We start from the raw sequence: 23571 nt of genomic DNA, 5'->3' as shown, positions 1-23571 counted from the left end.
TTTACTATCCACACACACCATATGTTTTACTATCCACACACACACACACCATATGTTTTACTATCCACACACACCATATGTTTTACTATCCACACACACACACCATCTGTTTTACTATCCACACACACCATATGTTTTAGTATCCACACACACACACCATATGTTTTACTATACACACACACACACCATATGTTTTACTATCCACACACACCATATGTTTTACTATCCACACACATAATATGGTTTACTATCCACACACACCATATATTTTACTATCCACACACACACACACACCATATGTTTTACTATCCACACACACCATATGTTTTACTATCCACACACACCATATGTTTTACTGTCCACAGACACACCATATGTTTTACTATCCACACACACACGCCATATGTTTTACTATCCACACACACACCATATGTTTTGCTATCCACACACACACACCATTTGCTTTACTATCCACACACACACCATATATTTTACAATCCACACACACACACACCATATGTTTTACTGTCCACACACACCATATGTTTTACTATCCACAAACAAGCTATATGTTTTACTATCCACACACACACCATATGTTTTACTATCCATACACACACACCATATGTTTTACTATACACACACACACCATATGTTTTACTATCCACACTCACACACCATATGTTTTACTATCCACACACACACACCATATGTTTTACTATCCACACACACCATATGTTTTACTATCCACACACACCATATGTTTTACTATCCACACACACACACCATCTGTTTTACTATCCACACACACCATATGTTTTACTATCCACACACACACACCATATGTTTTACTATACACACACACACACCATATGTTTTACTATCCACACACACACACCATATGTTTTACTATCCACACACACCATATGGTTTACTACCCACACACACCATATATTTTACTATCCACACACACAGACACCATATGTTTTACTATCCACACACACCATATGTTTTACTATCCACACACACCATATGTTTTACTGTCCACAGACACACCATATGTTTTACTATCCACACACATACACCATATGTTTTACTATTCACACACACACCATATGTTTTACTATCCACACACACACACCATATGTTTTACTGTCCACACACACACCATATGTTTTGCTATCCAACACACACACCATTTGCTTTACTATCCACACACACACCATATATTTTACAATCCACACACACACACACACACACCATATGTTTTACTGTCCACACACACCATATGTTTTACTATCCACACACACGCTATATGTTTTACTATCCACACACACACCATATGTTTTACTATCCAAACACACAAACCATATGTTTTACTATACACACACACACCATATGTTTTACTATCCACACTCACACACCATATGTTTTACTATCCACACACACACACCATATGTTTTACTATCCACACACACCATATGTTTTACTATCCACACACACCATATGTTTTACTATCCACACACACACACCATCTGTTTTACTATCCACACACACCATATGTTTTACTATCCACACACACACACCATATGTTTTACTATACACACACACACCATATGTTTTACTATCCACACACACACACCATATGTTTTACTATCCACACACACCATATGGTTTACTAACCACACACACCATATATTTTACTATCCACACACACACAGACACCATATGTTTTACTATCCACACACACCATATGTTTTACTATCCACACACACCATATGTTTTACCATCCACACACACCATATGTTTTACTATCCACACACACACATCATATGTTTTACTGTCCACACACACCATATGTTTTACTATCCACACACACCATATGTTTTCCTATCCACACACACCATATGTTTTACTATCCACACACACACATCATATGTTTTACTGTCCACACACACCATATGTTTTACTATCCACACACCCCATATGTTTTACTATCCACACACACACCATATGTTTTATTATCCACACACACACCATATGTTTTACTATCCACACACACCATATGTTTTACTATCCACACAGACCATATGTTTTACTGTCCACACACACCATATGTTTTACTATCCACTCACACCATATGTTTTACTATCCACTCACACCATATGTTTTACTATCCACACACACACCATATGTTTACTATCCACACACACACCGTATGTTTTACTATCCATACAAACACCATATGTTTTATAATCCACACACACACCATATGTTTTACTATCCACACACACACACCATATGTTTTACTATCCACAAACACCATATGTTTTACTATCCACACACACCATATGTTTTACTATCCACACACACACACCATCTGTTTTACTATCCACACACACCATATGTTTTACTATCCACAAACACACACCATATGTTTTACTATACACACACACACACCATATGTTTTACTATCCACACACACACCATATGTTTTACTATCCACACACACACACCATATGGTTTACTACCCACACACACCATATATTTTACTATCCACACACACAGACACCATTTGCTTTACTATCCACACACACACACCATATGTTTTACTGTCCACACACACCATATGTTTTACTATCCACACACACGCTATATGTTTTACTATCCACACACACACCATATGTTTTACTATCCAAACACACACACCATATGTTTTACTATACACACACACACCATATGTTTTACTATCCACACTCACACACCATATGTTTTACTATCCACACACACACACCATATGTTTTACTATCCACACACACCATATGTTTTACTGTCCACAGACACACCATATGTTTTACTATCCACACACATACACCATATGTTTTACTATCCACACACACCATATATTTTACTGTCCACAGACACACCATATGTTTTACTATCCACACACATACACCATATGTTTTACTATTCACACACACACCATATGTTTTACTATCCACACACACACACCATATGTTTTACTGTCCACACACACACCATATGTTTTGCTATCCACACACTCACACCATTTGCTTTACTATCCACACACACACCATATATTTTACAATCCACACACACACACACCATACGTTTTACTGTCCACACATACCATATGTTTTACTATCCACACACACGCTATATGTTTTACTATCCACACACACACCATATGTTTTACTATCCAAACACACACACCATATGTTTTACTATACACACACACACCATATGTTTTACTATCCACACTCACACACCATATGTTTTACTATCCACACACACACACCATATGTTTTACTATCCACACACACCATATGTTTTACTATCCACACACACCATATGTTTTACTATCCACACACACACACCATCTGTTTTACTATCCACACACACCATATGTTTTACTATCCACACACACACACCATATGTTTTACTATACACACACACACACCATATGTTTTACTATCCACACACACACACCATATGTTTTACTATCCACACACACCATATGGTTTACTACCCACACACACCATATATTTTACTATCCACACACACACACACCATATGTTTTACTATCCACACACACCATATGTTTTACTATCCACACACACACACCATTTGCTTTACTATCCACACACACACCATATATTTTACAATCCACACACACACACACCATATGTTTTACTGTCCACACACACCATATGTTTTACTATCCACACACACGCTATATGTTTTACTATCCACACACACACCATATGTTTTACTATCCAAACACACACACCATATGTTTTACTATACACACACACACCATATGTTTTACTATCCACACTCACACACCATATGTTTTACTATCCACACACACACACCATATGTTTTACTATCCACACACACCATATGTTTTACTATCCACACACACCATATGTTTTACTATCCACACACACACACCATCTGTTTTACTATCCACACACACACACCATATGTTTTACTATACACACACACACACCATATGTTTTACTATCCACACACACACACCATATGTTTTACTATCCACACACACCATATGGTTTACTACCCACACACACCATATATTTTACTATCCACACACACACACCATATGTTTTACTATCCACACACACCATATGTTTTACTATCCACACACACAATATGTTTTACTGTCCACAGACTCACCATATGTTTTACTATCCACACACATACACCATATGTTTTACTATTCACACACACACCATATGTTTTACTATCCACACACACACACCATATGTTTTACTGTCCACACACACACCATATGTTTTGCTATCCACACACACACACCATTTGCTTTACTATCCACACACACACACCATATATTTTACAATCCACACACACACACACCATATGTTTTACTGTCCACACACACCATATGTTTTACTATCCACACACACGCTATATGTTTTACTATCCACACACACACCATATGTTTTACTATCCAAACACACACACCATATGTTTTACTATACACACACACACCATATGTTTTACTATCCACACTCACACACCATATGTTTTACTATCCAAACACACACACCATATGTTTTACTATCCACACACACCATATGTTTTACTGTCCACAGACACACCATATGTTTTACTATCCACACACATACACCATATGTTTTACTATCCACACACACCATATATTTTACTGTCCACAGACACACCATATGTTTTACTATCCACACACATACACCATATGTTTTACTATTCACACACACACCATATGTTTTACTATCCACACACACACACCATATGTTTTACTGTCCACACACACACCATATGTTTTGCTATCCACACACACACACCATTTGCTTTACTATCCACACACACACCATATATTTTACAATCCACACACACACACACCATATGTTTTACTGTCCACACACACCATATGTTTTACTATCCACACACACGCTATATGTTTTACTATCCACACACACACCATATGTTTTACTATCCAAACACACACACCATATGTTTTACTATACACACACACACCATATGTTTTACTATCCACACTCACACACCATATGTTTTACTATCCACACACACACACCATATGTTTTACTATCCACACACACCATATGTTTTACTATCCACACACACCATATGTTTTACTATCCACACACACACACCATCTGTTTTACTATCCACACACACCATATGTTTTACTATCCACACACACACACCATATGTTTTACTATACACACACACACACCATATGTTTTACTATCCACACACACACACCATATGTTTTACTATCCACACACACCATATGGTTTACTACCCACACACACCATATATTTTACTATCCACACACACACACACCATATGTTTTACTATCCACACACACCATAAGTTTTACTATCCACACACACAATATGTTTTACTGTCCACAGACACACCATATGTTTTACTATCCACACACACGCTATATGTTTTACTATCCACACACACACCATATGTTTTACTATCCAAACACACACCATATGTTTTACTATACACACACACACCATATGTTTTACTATCCACACTCACACACCATATGTTTTACTATCCACACACACACACCATATGTTTTACTATCCACACACACCATATGTTTTACTGTCCACAGACACACCATATGTTTTACTATCCACATACATACACCATATGTTTTACTGTTCACACACACACCATATGTTTTACTATCCACACACACACACCATATGTTTTACTGTCCACAAACACACCATATGTTTTGCTATCCACACACACACACACCATTTGCTTTACTATCCACACACACACACCATATATTTTACAATCCACACACACACACACCATATGTTTTACTGTCCACACACACCATATGTTTTACTATCCACACACACGCTATATGTTTTACTATCCACACACACCATATGTTTTACTATCCACACACACACACCATATGTTTTACTATACACACACACACACCATGTGTTTTACTATCCACACACACACACCATATGTTTTACTATCCACACACACCATATGGTTTACTATCCACACACACCATACATTTTACTATCCACACACACACACACCATATGTTTTACTGTCCACACACACCATATGTTTTACTATCCACACACACGCGATATGTTTTACTATGCACACACACACCATATGTTTTACTATCCAAACACACACACCATATATTTTACTATACACACACACACCATATGTTTTACTATCCACACTCATGCACCATATGTTTTACTATCCACACACACACACCATATGTTTTACTATCCACACACACCATATGTTTTACTATCCACACACACCATATGTTTTACTATCCACACACACACATCATATGTTTTTCTGTCCACACACACCATATGTTTTACTATCCACACACACCATATGTTTTACTATCCACAAACACACACCATATGTTTTACTATCCACACACACCGGATGTTTTACTATCCACACACACACATACCATATGTTTTACTATCCACACACACCATATGTTTTACTGTCCACACACACCATATGTTTTACTATCCACACACACCATATGTTTTACTATCCACACACACCATATGTTTTACTATCCACACACACACACACCATATGTTTTACTATCCACACACACACCATATGTTTTACTATCCACACACACCATATGTTTTACTATCCACACACACACCATACGTTTTACTATCCACACACACACACCATATGTTTTACTATCCACACACACCATATGTTTTACTATCCACACACACACCATATGTTTTACTATCCACACACACACACCATATATTTTACTATCCACACACACCATATATTTTACTATCCACACACACCATGTTTTACCATCCACACACACCATATGTTTTACTATTCACACACACCATATGTTTTACTATCCACTCACACCATATGTTTTACTATCCACACACACCATATGTTTTACTATCCACACATACCATATGTTTTACTATCCACTCACACCATATGTTTTACTATCCACACACACCATATGTTTTACTATCCACACACACCATATGTTTTACTGTCCACAGACACACCATATGTTTTACTATCCACACACACACCATATGTTTTACTATTCACACACACACCATATGTTTTACTATCCACACACACACACACACCATATGTTTTACTGTCCACACACACACCATATGTTTTACTATCCACACACACAACATATGTTTTACTGTCCACACACACCATATGTTTTACTATCCACACACACCATATGTTTTACTATCCACACACCATATGTTTTACTATCCACACACACACAATATGTTTTACTATCCACACACACACCATATGTTTTACTATCCAAACACGCACACCATATATTTTACTATCCACACACACCATATGTTTTACTATCCACACACACCATGTTTTACTATCCACACACACCATATGTTTTACTAATCCACACACACCATATGTTTTACTATTCACACACACCATATGTTTTACTATCCACTCACACCATATGTTTTACTATCCACACACACCATATGTTTTACTATCCACACACACCATATGTTTTACTATCCACTCACACCATATGTTTTACTATCCACACACACACACCATATATTTTACTATCCACACACACACCATATGTTTTAGTATCCACACACCATATGTTTTACTATCCACACACACCATATGTTTTACTATCCACACACACCATATGTTTTACTATCCACACACACCATATGTTTTACTATCCACACACACCATATGTTTTACTGTCCACTCACACCATATGTTTTACTATCCACACACACCATATGTTTTACTATCCACACACACCATATGTTTTACTATCCACACACACACACCATATGTTTTACTATCCACACACACACACCATATGTTTTACTATCCACACACACACCATATGTTTTAGTATCCACACACCATATGTTTTACTATCCACACACACACACACACACACACACACACACACACACACACACACACAGAGTATAGAATCTCATGTTCTCCGCTCCAATAACGAGCGGGGAGTGAAAGTGGGGTAGGACAGAGTGAGTTTTGATATTCAGAGCCTATTTTAAACTTAATGTATATCCATTTAATCTGGGTCTCTATCCGCCTCTCTCTCTACTGTGTGTGTGTGTGTGTGTGTGTGTGTGTGTGTGTGTGTGTGTGTGTGTGTGTGTGTGTGTGTGTGTGTGTGTGTGTGTGTGTGTGTGTGTGTGTGTGTGTGTGTGTGTGTGTGTGTGTGTGTGTGTGTGTGTGTGTGTGTGCGTGCGTGTGGATGTGAGAGAGATAGAGAGAGAGTGACAGAGAGCCAACTCCAAGCTAATTCCGCCGCTGTCAAATCCCATCTTCACTTACCTGGCAAACGAGCAGCAGTAATGACACCAGCCTGATGGCCTGCGTTCACACCCACAGTTAAAACACACTCAGTTAACACAAACACATTTAACACACTCACTTAACAGCAGCCGTAATGTTTGGCAGACATCCATCCGAAGTAATATGCTGGATTAATACGCTGACATGATTTTCTACACTGATGGGTTTGGTTTTAATAGCATCATGTGTGTGTGCGTGTGTGCGCACACGTCTGTATGTGTGTGTTTGTATGATGGGGTTTTATCCAAATTGTCTCTGAGGATGTCTTTACGGCTCTCACTCAAATTTCAAATGGAAATGATGCACAACTACAACCGTACGTTGTAAATTTGAAAAATATGGAACAAGGTTAGCAGCCAGATATTGTATTTGCTGCAGTTGCAGATTTACTCAGCATTCAGTACTTCAGGGTACGAGTAGCCTATATGGTGACAGAAACTGTAGTCTTGCGTAGCCATCCTTCCTAATATTGTGAGAAAGCTGTACTCCCAAGTCTTCATGGACTGTAAAAAATCCACTGGTTACTGAGTAAAAATATTTAAAGTTGACTTAAGTCGTTTTTTGAGGTATCTGTACTTTACTATTCATATTTTGGACAACTTTTACTTTTATTCCACTACATTTCTAAAGAAAGAAAAACTCAGCAAAAAAAGAAACGTCATCTCACTGTCAACTGCGTTTATTTTCAGCAAACTTAACATGTGTAAATATTTGTATAAACATAGCAACATTCAACAACTGAGACATTAACTGAACAAGTTCCTCAGACATGTGGCTAACAGAAATTGAATAATTTGTCCCTGAACAAAGGGGGGTCAAAATCAAAAGTAACAGTCAGTATCTGGCGTGGCCACCAGCTGCATTGAGTACTGCAGTGCATCTCCTCCTCAATGACTGCACCAGATTTGCCAGTTCTTGCTGTGAGATGTTACCCCACTCTTCCACCAAGGCACCTGCAAGTTCCCGGACATTTCTGGGGGAATGGCCTTAGCCCTCACCCTCCGATCCAACAAGTCCCAGACGTGCTCAATGAGATTGAGATCCGGGCTCTTCGCTGGCCATGGCAGAACACTGACATTCCTGTCTTGCAGGAAATCACGCACAGAACGAGCAGTATGGCTGGGTGGCATTGTCATGCTGGAGGGTCATGTCAGGATGAGCCTGCAGGAAGGGTATCACATGAGGGAGGAGGATGTCTTCCCTGTAACGCACAGCGTTCAGATTGCCTGCAATGACAACAAGCTCAGTCCGATGATGCTGTGACACACCGCTCCAGACCATGACGGACCCTCCACCTCCAAATCGATCCCGCTCCAGAGTACAGGCCTCAGTGTAACGCTCATTCCTTCGACGATAAACGCGAATCCGACCATCACCCCTGGTGAGACAAAACTGTGACTCGTCAGTGAAGAGCACTTTTTGCCAGTCCTGTCTGGTCCAGCAACGGTGGGTTTGTGCCCATAGGCGAAGTTGTTGCCGGTGATGTCTGGTGAGGACCTGCCTTACAACAGGCCTACAAGCCCTCAGTCCAGCCTCTCTCAGCCTATTGCGGACAGTCTGAGCACTGATGGAGGGATTGTGTGTTCCTGGTGTAACTCAGGCAGTTGTTGTTGCCATCCTCTACCTGTCCCGCAGGTGTGATGTTCGGATGTACTGATCCTGTGCAGGTGTTGTTACACGTGGTCTGCCACCGCGAGGACGATCAGCTGTCCGTCCTGTCTCCCCGTAGCGCTGTCTTAGGCGTCTCACAGGACGGACATTGCAATTTATTGCCCTGGCCACATCTGCAGTCCTCATGCCTCCTTGCAGCATGCCTAAGGCACGTTCACGCAGATGAGCAGGGACCCTGGGCATCTTTCTTTTGGTGTTTTTCAGAGTCAGTAGAAAGGCCTCTTTAGTGTCCTAAGTTTTCATAACTGTGACCTTATTGCCTACAGTCTGTAAGCTGTTAGTGTCTTAACGACCGTTCCACAGGTGCATGTTCATTAATTGTTTATGGTTCATTGAACAAGCATGGGAAACAGTGTTTAAACCCTTTACAATGAAGATCTGTGAAGTTATTTGGATTTTTACTAATTATCTTTGAAGGACAGGGTCCTGAAAAAGGGACGTTCCTTTTTTTGCTGAGTTCATGTACTTTTTACTCCCATACATTTTCCCTGACACCCAAAAGTACTTGTTACATTGCGACTGCTCAGGCAGAACAGCAACATTGTCCAATTCAAGCACCTATCACTATACGTGTTGTCATCCCTACTGCCTCTGATCTGGCGGGCTCACTAAACACAAATACAGTGTGTGTAAATGTCTGAGTGTTGGAGTGTGCTCCTGACTGTCCCTAAATAAAATGAAATGAAAAAATGGCGCCGTCTGGTTTGCTTAATATCAGGAATTTGATGTATAGCATTTACTTTTTTTTGTACTTTTACTCAAGTATAACAATTGAGTACTTTTTACACCCCTGTACTTAAGTACATTTGAAACCAGATACTTTCAGACTTTTACTCAAGTAGTATTTTACTGGGTGTATATTAAGATATCTTTACTTTTACTCAAGTATGGTAACTGAGTGCTTTTCCCACCACTGAAAAAATCAGCCATTGACCTAGTAGAAACTGTTTAAACCTGATGTATAGGGTATGGGTGGGGCCATGTGACCTGCCCAGGAAAAACTACAAGATTCATAACTAAGTCGGCTGGTCAGGAAAAACTCTTGCCGCTAAGTATAGGAGCTGAAGATGCACAAGGGAAAACTGCAGAATAATTATCAAGATGAACAGAGGAGAATCACAGAGGAGAATCACACTACTTCTCTCCCATCATTTTACTGTGATAGAAGGTGTCTGGAACGTTGTGACTCCTTCAGGTTTGTTCAACCTGATTAAGTCTATTTGGACATATGGTGAATGTTTTATGGAATTCCATGCAACAAGGTTGAATGGGTTTACTGTAAGTGTCAGATGAAGTGTGTGCGTGTGGGTGGGTGGATAGAACTGTATTTCGAAGCAGGTGAATTGAGGTTCACTTTAGCTTCAAATCCCAGATGAGGTGTACCTTGGAAAGAGTGACTTCCACTTGCATCAGTATTTCAAGCAGTGTAAATGGATTATGACTATGTACTGAGAAGGCATGTGTCAAAAATGGCCCCCTATGTCTTATAGAATGCACTACCTTTGACCAAAGCCCTATGGTCCCTGGTCAAAATGGTGCACTATATAGGGAATAGTGTGCCTTTTGAGACGCAACCAAGAGCATTAATATATCAAGCAGAATCCCCACAGAATAAGCTGCTCCCTCTTGTGCGGTGGACTGTGGCGGCACGAAACAGAGATGGAATGAATGGTGAGAAGTGCTTATGAAATATGGATATGAGAGAGAGCAGAGAGAGAGACAGCAGAGAGCTCTGGAAGTTGACACTCAACTGCAGTCAGCACTTTTAGTTTATCCTCAAATTTGACATGAAGTTACTTCAGATATCTCACCCCCTTCACTTTAGCTTCAAAGTAGGGCTAAATCATCGACCTTGGTGTACAGTATCTTACTCATATGTTAAATTTGGACGATTATTTACTTATCTTCTGTGTGTGTCAGGAAGTAAACAACTTGTGAATAGTTATGGTTCCTCTAACTAACTTAAGGTGACGTATGAATGGTTAGACGGCTGCAGGCGTAGCTATTCCAGTAGTAACCGCAGCGATGTTTAGAGAGTCCCAGACCTGGTGTTTACTCCTAACACATTCAACCCACTGACTATCTTCCTTACCCATGATGCAAACCACACATCACACAAACCAGCTCCAACCAAACTAAAATAAATACGGTAATGTTGTGGTTGACTGAGATGGGAGGGTTTATATTGACGACGCAAAACTTTACGCTTGGTTCTCTGTGTGCACTGGAGGCTTGTCGGGTCTTATTTTGTAGTCAACCATGCAGCAGTCCTTAGCTGTGCATGGTAACTGCAGATAGCAATTACATTCTCTATCAAATCGGTTTCAAAATAATTACAGTGTAGGTACACTAAGTAATAGTACCATCAAATAAACAATTCCTTATATTGACATGGTATCTCTGCAGCTTAAAGTAAAGCTTGACTGGATCTCTGTAATACTTCTCTATCAAGCTTCTCTATAACCAGACAAAAGTCAAATGGAGAGTGATTGATTGAACATGAGTATTGTCATGCTGGAGGAAAAAGCTGGTTTGCATGAATACTCAAGCCCAGCTTAAGATCAGCATCGTCCTTGTTAGTTATAGTGGTGAGATTAGCATGCTATCAATGGTCTCTCTCTCTCTCTCTCCCCCTCTTTCTCGCTCCCTCTTGCCCCCCTCATCTTTCTCTCACCCCCCTTTCTCTCTCCCTGTCAGCCCCTCTCTCTTCTCTTCAGCATCAAAGGAGAGCCTGGAGGCCATAGTTTCTAATATTGTCTCGGAGTCCTTGTTTTTCACCAAACTACTGAGGAAACATCAAAGTGAGTTTGAAGAGTGAGATCATCACTCCACAACGAAACGCTTCCACCTGAACCCTGATCTCTGTAGAGCCTCCTCCTGACTTGACCTGATGCGCTGCAATTGGCTTGTTTCTTTTTCATATTTTGAAATCGGTTAGACTGTGAATATTAAATGTTAAATCACAGGCTCATTAATGATGAGAGGGATCATGCTGATTTAGAGGATAGAGCGATAGAAATGGAGATACTGATCTTCTCTGTGATACTGACAGATGCGCATGCACACACACACACACACACACACACACACACACACACACACACACACACACACACACACACACACACACACACACACTCACAACCCCCCACCCAAGTATCATATAAGCTATGACCTGGTTGTTGCTGTGTGAGTGGCTCTCTCCCTGCAGGGAAGTGTAAACAGCTGCAGTTTCAGGACAGGGGCCTCGGGCTCTGTGACATCATCACTGCCCAACACACACAGCACAGTGACAGGACCATCTTATTTAAGTAATAATGCCCTTGAAGCAGGTGTTTGGAGGATATATTGGCACGGGTATTGTTAGGCCCGAGATGAAGTCAAGGGCCAGCAAACCGTGCCAATATATCCTCCAAACACCCGCTTTGAGGGCATTATCACATCTATACAACGGGTAACCAACATACTCAAATAATGATTGACATATTTTCATTAAAAATGTTATATTTATTCATACTATTTCCTCCTTTCACAAGATATAGTCCCGAAATAAATCTAGCGTTGCTACCCACGCCGGCTGGTTGTTTGTTCTATTGGTTCAGTTGCCAGAGACGCGACCCCGTCTTTCAGTCTTTTTGTTCTGTATCTATGGACGAGACACAGTTGTTCGTTCTAAATGTTCCATTTCCATACTGGCTGGCAACGTTCTCATTCCTTGCTACTAGCTAGCCAACTACGCCTAACTTACAGTCACATGAAACAGTGTAGCCAGAATAACAACAGTATCTGTATTTGTTTAAGCTGTTTTCTAGTGACATTTATTTGGGTACTGTAACGGATGTCGTCGTAATGAGACCAAGGTGCAGCGGAGGATGTGTGTTCATCTTAGATATTTAATTGAAAAAGAGAACACTACAAAAAATAAACAAAAGACGATAGCAAAACAGTCCTGTTAGGAAAAACTCTCAACAGAAAACAATCACCCACAAAAACCCAAAGGAAAACCAGGCTACTTATGTGTGACTCCCAATCAGAAACAACGAACTACAGTTGTGCCTGATTGGGAGCCACACACGGCCCAAAACAAAGAAATACAAAAACATAGAAAAATGAACATAGAACGCCCACCCAATGTAACACCCTGGCCTAACCAAAATAAAGAACAAAAAGCCCTCTCTATGGCCAGGGTATTACAGTACCCCCCCAAAGGTGCGGACTCTGGCCGCAAAACCTGACTCTGAAGGGGAGGGTCCGGGTGGGCCTTCTTACGGCGGCGGCTCAGGTGCGGGACGTGGCCTCCGTTCCACCCTCGGCGTTGCCCACTTAGGTGGCGCCCCTGGCCGCGCCGGAGGACTGGTGGGCGACCCTGACTGCACCCGGCTGGCGGGCGATTCTGGTTGCACCCGGCTGGCGGGCGACCCTGGCTGCGCCCGGCTGGCGGGCGACCCTGGCTGCGCCCGGCTGGCGGGCGACCCTGGCTGCGCCCGGTTGGCGGGCGACCCTGGCTGTGCCCGGCTGGCGGGCGATTCTGGTTGCGCCCGGTTGGCGGGCGACCCTGGCTGTGCCCTGCTGGCGGGCGTCCCTGGCTGCGCCCGGCTGACGGGCGACCCTGGCGGCTCCGACGGCTCCGGGCTGGCGGGCGGCTCCGGCGGCACTGACACAGGATTCACCAGGCTGGGGAGACATGAAGGAGGCCTGGCCCTGGGTGCAGGCACAGGACTCACCAGGCTGGGGAGACATGAAGGAGGCCTGGCCCTGGGCGCAGGCACAGGACTAACCGGGCTGGCGGGCAGCTCTGGCGGCTCCGGACAGGCGGGCGGCTCCGGACAGACGGGCGGCTCTGGTGGCTCCGGACTGGCGGGCGGCTCTGGCGGCTCTGGACTGGCGGGCGGCTCTGGCGGCTCAGGCCCAGGACTCACCAGGCTGGGGAGACATGAAGGAGGCCTGGCTCTGGGCATAGGCACTGGACTCACCAGGCTGGGGAGACCCACTGGAGACCTGGTCCGTGGAGGAGGCACAGGCTTGACCAGGATGGGGAGACCCCCTGGAGGCCTGGTCCGTGGAGGAGGCACAGGACTGACCAGGATGGGGAGACCAACTGGAGGCCTGGTCCGAGGAGGAGGCACAGGATAAACCGGGCTGTGGGGGAGCACTGGAGTTCTGGTACGTAGGCTCTTTACCCACACTCCAGGCTGAATGCCCACTTTGGCCCGGCACGGGCGGAGCGCAGGCATAGGCCGAACTGAGCCCTCCCAGCGCCCCGGAGACACAGTGCGCAGCGCCGGTGCAGGATAGCCTGGACCGAGACAGCGCACCGGAGACCAGATGCGCTGAGCTGGAACACTCCGACCTGGCTCAATGCCTACTCTCGCATGGCACTTGCGGGGGGCTGGCCTATAGCGCACCGGGCTATGAACGCGCACTGGAGACACCGTGCGCTTCACAGTATAACACGGTGCCTGACCAGTACCACGCTGCTTCCGGTAATCACGGGGAGTTGGCTCAGGTCTCCAACCTGACTCTGCCACACTCCCCGTGTGCCCCCCCCCCAAAGAAATGTTTTGGGGCTGCCTCTCATGCCTGTTGCACTCCCTTGCCTCATACCAGCGCCTCTCAGCTATCGCCGCCTCGATCTCCCACTGCGGGTGGCGATACTCCCCAGCTTGAGCCCATGGTACTTTACCGTCCAGCAATTCCTCCCATCTCCACGAGTCCATACTGCTCCTCTCCTGGTGCTTCTCCTTCCTCCGCTGCTTGGTCCGTTTCTTGGTGGGTGATTCTGTAACGGCCGTCGTTAGAGAAAGACCAAGGTGCAGCGGAGGATGTGTGTTCATCTTAGATATTTAATTGAAAAAGAGAACACTACAAAAAATAAACAAAAGACGACAGCAAAACAGTCCTGTTAGGAAAAACTCTCAACAGAAAACAATCACCCACAAAAACCCAAAGGAAAACCAGGCTACTTATGTGTGACTCCCAATCAGCAACAACGAACTACAGTTGTGCCTGATTGGGAGCCACACACGGCCCAAAACAAAGAAATACAATGTAACACCCTGGTCTAACCAAAATAAAGAACAAAAACCCCTCTCTATGGCCAGGGCATTACAGGTACATCCATAACAATGAGCTAATGAGGCTTGATTTCACCTGGCATAGAAAATGTGCTCTCTCATCAGGACCCTGTTGTTCAGAGGAGCTAGCCAACAATACAGCTAACACAATCACTTCAAACTGAAGCTGGAAGACCGCAAACTGGTTGCACTTGGTTTAGTTTGACCTTTTTTCAATTGACATTTCTTTGTAAACTTAGCAAAAAAAGAAACGTCCCTTTTTCAGGGACCTGTCCTTCAAAGATAATTAGTAAAAATCCAAATAACTTCACAGATCTTCATTGTAAAGGTGTTTAAACACTGTTTCCCATGCTTGTTCAATGAACCATAAACAATTAATGAACATGCACCTGTGGAACGGTCGTTAAGACAGCGTATAGACGGTAGGCAATTAAGGTCACAGTTATGAAAACTTAGGACACTAAAAACACCAAAAGAAAGTTTCCCAGGGTCCCTGAACCTGCCTTAGGCATGCGTGAACCTGCCTTAGGCATGCTGCAAGGAGGCATGAGGACTGCAGATGTGGCCAGGGCAATAAATTGCAATGTCCGTACTGTGAGACGCCTAAGACAGCGCTACAGGGAGAGACAGGATGGACAGCTGATCGTCCTCGCAGTGGCAGACCACGTGTAACAACACCTGCACAGGATCGGTACATCCGAATATCACACATGCGGGACAGGTACAGGATGGCAACAACAACTGCCTGAGTTACACCAAGAACGCACAATCCCTCCATCAGTGCTCAGACTGTCCGCAATAGGCTTTGAGAGGCTGGACTGAGGGCTTGTAGGCCTGTTGTAAGGCAGGTCCTCACCAGACATCACCGGCAACAACGTCGCCTATGGGCACAAACCCACCGTCGCTGGACCAGACAGGACTGGCAAAAAGTGCTCTTCACTGACGAGTCGCGGTTTTGTCTCACCAGGGGTGATGGTTGATTTTGTGTTTATCGTCGAAGGAATGAGCATTACACCGAGGCCTGTACTCTGGAGCGGGATCGATTTGGAGGTGGAGGGTCCGTCATGGTCTGGGGCGGTGTGTCACAGCATCATCGGACTGAGCTTGATGTCATTGCAGGCAATCTCAATGCTGTGTGTTACAGGGAAGACATTCTCCTCCCTCATGTGGTACTCTTCCTGCAGGCTCATTCTGACATGACCCTCCAGCATGACAATGGCACCAGCCATACTGCTCATTCTGTGCGTGATTTCCTGCAAGACAGGAATGTCAGTGTTCTGCCATGAGCACGTCTGGGACCTGTTGGATTGGAGGGGGAGGGCTAGGGCCATTCCCCCCAGAAATGTCCGGGAACTTGCAGGTGCCTTGGTGGAAGAGTGGGGTAACATCTCACAGCAAGAACTGGCAAATCTGGTGCAGTCATTGAGGAGGAGATGCACTGCAGTACTTAATGCAGCTGGTGGCCACGCCAGATACTGACTGTTACTTTTGATTTTGACCCTCCTTTGTTCAGGGACACATTATTCAATTTCTGTTAGCCACATGTCTGTGGAACTTGTTCAGTTTATGTCTCAGTTGTTGAATCGTATGTTCGTACAAATATTTACACGTTAAGTTTGCTGGAAATAAATGCAGTTGACAGTGAGATGACGTTTCTTTTTTTGCTGAGTTTATATATCCATAAAAATTATGCCAGCTGATTCATGATTTCGACTGGCTGAGAAACGCTGCCTGCCTCTCTCTCTCTCTCTCGTCCCGACTCCCGACCCCTAGACGTTCATTACTATTGGACAGTTGGAGATTGAATTTGAATATTGAAACAATGTTTCAAATGTCGGAGAGACAGACAGCAAGGTTTATACAAATCTCTGCTGTTGAAAACTAATGTTAGTCTAAAAGAAATGTGAGATAATGTCTAGATACTTTTTATAGTGGAGATCAAGTTTATAAATTGTCTGGCTGGGCTGATGAGACAGTGGATTACTCAGTCAGATGGAACAGAGTAAATAGGAATTTTAACGTCATAGATTTAGCCGGTGGTAAGTTGTGGAATAGACACCGGCTGGAATGCGCTTTTAACCAATCAGCATTCAGGATTAGACCCACCTGATGTATAACATCTTATTATAACAGGGAGAATACTTGGTGTGGCTCAGAACTCACGGCGGTATTTCTGCATGGTCCATTGTGTTGAAATGCGTGTGGTTTCAGATTGTAATGTAACCCAGTGGAGGGTGTGTAGCCCTGTTTTCTAGAACTTGGCAATGCTTCTAAATGTCCTTTGTCATATTGTCACTTTATCTGGAACCTTTAAGCATATTTTCCCTCTTTTTAGTATCATCCTTCATGCAGTCAAGACACTCACACACACACACACACACTCCGTTCGGACTGCTTCATTTGCAACAGGGTCATCCCAGCCCAGCATCCTTCTCTCTTCTGGGTGGTTCCTCTTGCAGGTTCTGGGTTGTTCTCCGACCTGCGCTCCCTAGTAACTGTCACATCTAGATCATGATTTATACAAATGAGCTGTCAGGGGCTTGTGAGTCAGCAGCGATACGACATGTGACCATTGCCAGGATACGACGGAGAGCACAGCAAGGAGAGACGTTTATCAGGACACAAATCAGAACACAATGTTTGGGAGAGAGCTTGAAGCTATTACATTTTCTGAATTTTAGGACCCATGTAGGTATAAAAAATAAATAAAACCAAAATATTTATAAAAATATTGAATTTGGCCTTTCCTACTATGGCCCATAGAAACACATTGAATAACACATTCATACATGCGAAACAGACAGTCAAAAAATAAATCATAAGGAATAAGGTTTTGAATTGTCTGTCCTATATCTAGAAACGCTCAGGAAATCTATATTTTAGGACACATATTTAACCCCTTGTTTTTTGGTTGGCACAAAACTACTTTCATACTTCCATACATTTTTTTAAAGCGGTACCCGGTACCTTCAGAAGAGTCCCATGACACCTGTGGGGGTTGTAGCAAAATGGAGAACACCATTGTAATCGTGAGAGTTTCCCCTTTCCATAGTAGGGTTATATTAGTTTGTAGACCAAATGGTTTGGACGCTACAGACAGAAGTTGTACGTTGGCACATCGGCGGTACCGACTAGTCCTTTGGGGCTTGTGGGGGTCGCAGACCAAAAAGGAGAACACCATTGTCTTTATGAGAGTCTCATCTTTCATAGAGCGGTCATATTAGTTAGGCCAAACCATTCGGATGCTACAGAGGTTTTCATGGTATGACAAACTTTCCACTGCAGATGCAGAAGGTCGACAGAGGCGGATGCGGTGGATTGAGATGCAGCCCATACAAAAAAAACCTGAATATCTCTAGTGTAAACTGATGGATTTTGATGCCGAGTTTTTTATTATGTTAATTAGATTGACGCACAAGTGGATTGATTAATAAATGACTCTAAACATACAGTTCAATCATGTGTTCATTATCAGATTTTTTTGTAACGTATAATAGTAATAAGAAGAAGATATGCCACTAAGTAGATGCTTTCATCCAAAGTAACTTACATTCATGCATGCATACATTTTTCTTATTGGTGGCGCCAGCGGGATTTGAATCCACAACCCTTGGGTTTGCAATCAGATTTGGAATCAGAATTGCCTTGAGAGCTGAGAAGGGGAACCCCATTATACTGCCGCTGTTGTCTTTAGCCTGAGTGAAAGTCTGTTACGTAGCCGTAGCCAACTTGTTATCATTGTCTGGGTTGGTTAGACATGAGTTTGGCTAGGCAATGGTGCATGTCGATATTGAGGTCATTTCTATGCTTTGGAGAATCTGACTGTTTGTATCATTGTTGTGTTTGGACTGAATGTCATAGTTAGTTATGATGTAACTGTGTCTTCAGGTGCAGTTACATGACATCCTGTGTGGATTATAGCAGTCATTACATCCAGATGTGTGGAGTTGTGATGAACCTCCTCCCTCTTCCTCTACAGATCTGCACCAAGGGGTTTAGCGTCAGATTAGTAGCAGAACCTGGCCCTCGAGGTTTTCCGATGCTGCACTGATTTAAAGATTTCTAAGTAATTTACAAAAAATCTGTTGGAGTTTTTGTATGAGAAACAATGGTCCCTCTTCCCAAGAAATGTATGGTTGATTAGTTTAATCAGCTTGTGCTGGGTTAGAACAAAAATATGCAGATCTCCCTCTCTCTCTCTCTCTCTCTCTCACTCTCTCTCTCTCTCTCTCTCTCTCTCTCTCTCTCTCTCTCTCTCTCTCTCTCTCTCTCTCTCTCTCTCTCTCTCTCTCTCTCTCCCCATCTCTCTCTCTCTCTCTCTCCCCATCTCTCTCTCTCTCTCCCTCTCTCTCTCTCTCTCTCTCTCTCTCTCTCTCTCCCCATCTCTCTCTCTCTCTCTCTCTCTCTCTCTCTCTCCCCATCTCTCTCTCTCCCTCTCTCCTTCAGTCAGCAGAAACAGGACCTCCTTGGTCTGGTTTGGATCTCTGATATAATCCTTAATAAATGAAAGCTCTTATATCATATGCCCTGGGGTGAGGCTGGGGCTGGCAAAGACATCACATATGGCAGGAGAGCAAAGAGACTGTGACAGTCCCCCTGAGAGAGAGAGGGGGGAGAGAGAAAGAGAGAGAGAGACAGAGAGAGAGAGGGAGGGAGGGGAGAAATAGAGAGAGAGAGAGAGGGAAGGGGGAGTTGAAGAGCAATAGTAAGAAAGAGAGAGAGGGAGGACGAGAAAGAAAGATGGAGAAAAAGTAAGAGAGAGAGAAATAAAAAGATTGAGGGAGGAAGAGAGAGAGAGAGAGAGCGAGAGAAGGAGGACGATATAAATGGTTCTTCTCTCCACCAGGAAATGACTGAGTAGATTGCCCTTGTGTTGGTCAGAAACACTTACATTGACTCTAAAGGGGGACAAGCGTGTGCGACCTGCCGAAGGTTGTACTAGTAATTATGCCACTTAGGACAATTTGACAAGTAAGGTTGTATCGGCAAACAGACACGAGAGGGCATTCCAATATGAAATGCATTTCATTACCCCTCACCTCCTGCTGCCTGTCAGACAAGACAATATCAATCTCCTGTTCTCTTCTCTCACCGTGGAACACCTGCATATCCACAATGACCTAGTAGAGCTGGGTAGAACCAATAGAACATTTAGAACTATTTTCTGTGTTCTATTCCATTCATACTGTAGATCTTTGCTGTTTATTTCATCTGTCCTGGACAGACTACATAAACATAGCTGCACTTGACCAAATTTCGTAAGATTTTAGTTCTGGGTAACCTGAGATTACTGTTTATTTGACTCTACAGGTCGTCATTGCAGATGGGAAGGAGTTCTTTATTTCTTGTGTTTGTAATACCTGTACATGTAAATAATGCTGCAAAACAGACTGTCCTCAAGAGGACAATGAAGTCCTTGCGGAAGATAATTGTATGGTCATAGCCCCATCGGTAGCATCATCACTATCATCATCATTACCATTATCTCTTATGCTCATCTTCCTGAGAGAGAGAGATAAAGAGAGGTAGACAGACAAAGAGAGTGGGAGAAAGAGAGAGACAGAGAAAATGCAAGACAGTGTGTGTGTGTGTGTGTGTGTGTGTGTGTGTGTGTGTGTGTGTGTGTGTGTGTGTGTGTGTGTGTGTGTGTGTGTGTGTGTGTGTGTGTTTTGTGAGAGTCAGAGAGAAAGTGAGAGAGAGACAGACAGAGCGAGAACCAGAGAGAAAGGAACAAAGAGAGAGAGAGGAACAGAAAGAGAGGAATGGTTTTGTGTTGAGCCCTGAGCAGCAGGCAGCTCTCTCTGAGGCTAACAACAGCAGCAGATGTGAGCAGGAGGACGCTGCCAGACAGAGAGAGGGTGTGTCCCAGATGGCACCCTTTTCCCTATATAGTGCACTTCTTTTGACCAGGGACCATAGGGTATAGGATGCCATTTGGAACGCAGGCAGAGAGAGAGGGCTGATGTAACAGTTTGCCGGGTGAAGGTGTTTCTGGTGCTCATTTCATTTGCTCCATGCAAGCTGTGAGCTATTGCAGGGGAGACTTAAACCTCGCTGTGTGTGTGTGTGTGTGTGTGTGTGTGTGTGTGTGTGTGTGTGTGTGTGTGTGTGTGTGTGTGTGTGTGTGTGTGTGTAGACTGTACAGCAGAATTCAGGGAGAAGCTCTCCAGCACTCCAACACCAGATGAGAATATAGTTACCATGGAAACACATGATTACTATGGAATGGAGTAATCATGTGTTTCTTTGGCACACTTCAGAGACAGGGGATGCATCCCAATTGGCATCCTATTCTACAAAGTGCACTACTTTTGACCAGGACCCATAGGAAGGTCAGAACGGCTGTGGTTTTTAATTTTATGCTTTTATGAATATTGCTAGCAACAACAGAATAAGCACATTTTGAATTACATACCTACAGTATAAAAGACGAGAATGTCCTCTTTCTAATGATGTCAACTTTATTTCTCAACTCCTAATATTGAGCCAATTACGCTCACTGGAGCTAGTTACACTAACTGGAGTATCTGACAGGCTTTGATAAAGCACCAGCGAATAGTGCCTCGCTCACATGCTAGGTGGAACTCTGAAATGTTCAACTTGCTAACTGGTTGAACGTGGCACGTGTATAACAACAACTAGTAAGCAAGTAGGACATTTCCAAGTTTCTATTTCCGATTAGCACATGAACGGCATAGGCTACCAGTGCGGCAAGCCCGCTGGCTGCTGGTAAGCTTTCTTGACTTTTTGCCAACACATAGCTAACCTTTGTTTAACCGGTTGCCGGTTTGCCTGGGAGGTGTTCCCTGGGCAAGAAAAAGTTGAAGACCCCTGCTCTAGAGGCTGCTAGTTATCGAGAGTTACCTTCATCTCCTTGGAGGCTTGTTGCTTCTATACTGAGATCACGACAGGACACAGAAACATGGCGCCAACCAGCCAGCCAGCCAGCCTCCTGCCATGCAATAATAAGTGGTCATGGTTGGGAATGAGATAGTACTTTACTTACTGCCGGTTGGGTTGGATATTAAAAATGAAATAGGGGGCTGTTAGCTGGGCAGGCTCAGGTGGTACTTATCTGTTTTTGATTAAAAAAGAGGATCTACACAGCTTCCATCTCGATACTCTGATAAATCAGCATGGCGCAAGCAGACAGATCTGTGCTTTACAGTAGACATGAGTACTCCATGCAGGTCAATACACACTGAGACTGTGTTTCTCCTCTCACACAACCCTACTACAGGATCTCTTAGCAGAGCAGCTGGGCCTCTGTTCTCCATATTGTGCCTGCTGCTCCATCCAGCTACACACACCTGTAGTGAAGTAATAT

The sequence above is a fragment of the Salmo salar genome, chromosome ssa18, assembly GCF_905237065.1.
Source record: "Salmo salar chromosome ssa18, Ssal_v3.1, whole genome shotgun sequence".
Lineage (NCBI taxonomy): Eukaryota > Metazoa > Chordata > Actinopteri > Salmoniformes > Salmonidae > Salmo > Salmo salar.
The sequence above is the reverse complement of the archived record's forward strand: the minus strand, read 5'-3'. Positions refer to the sequence as shown.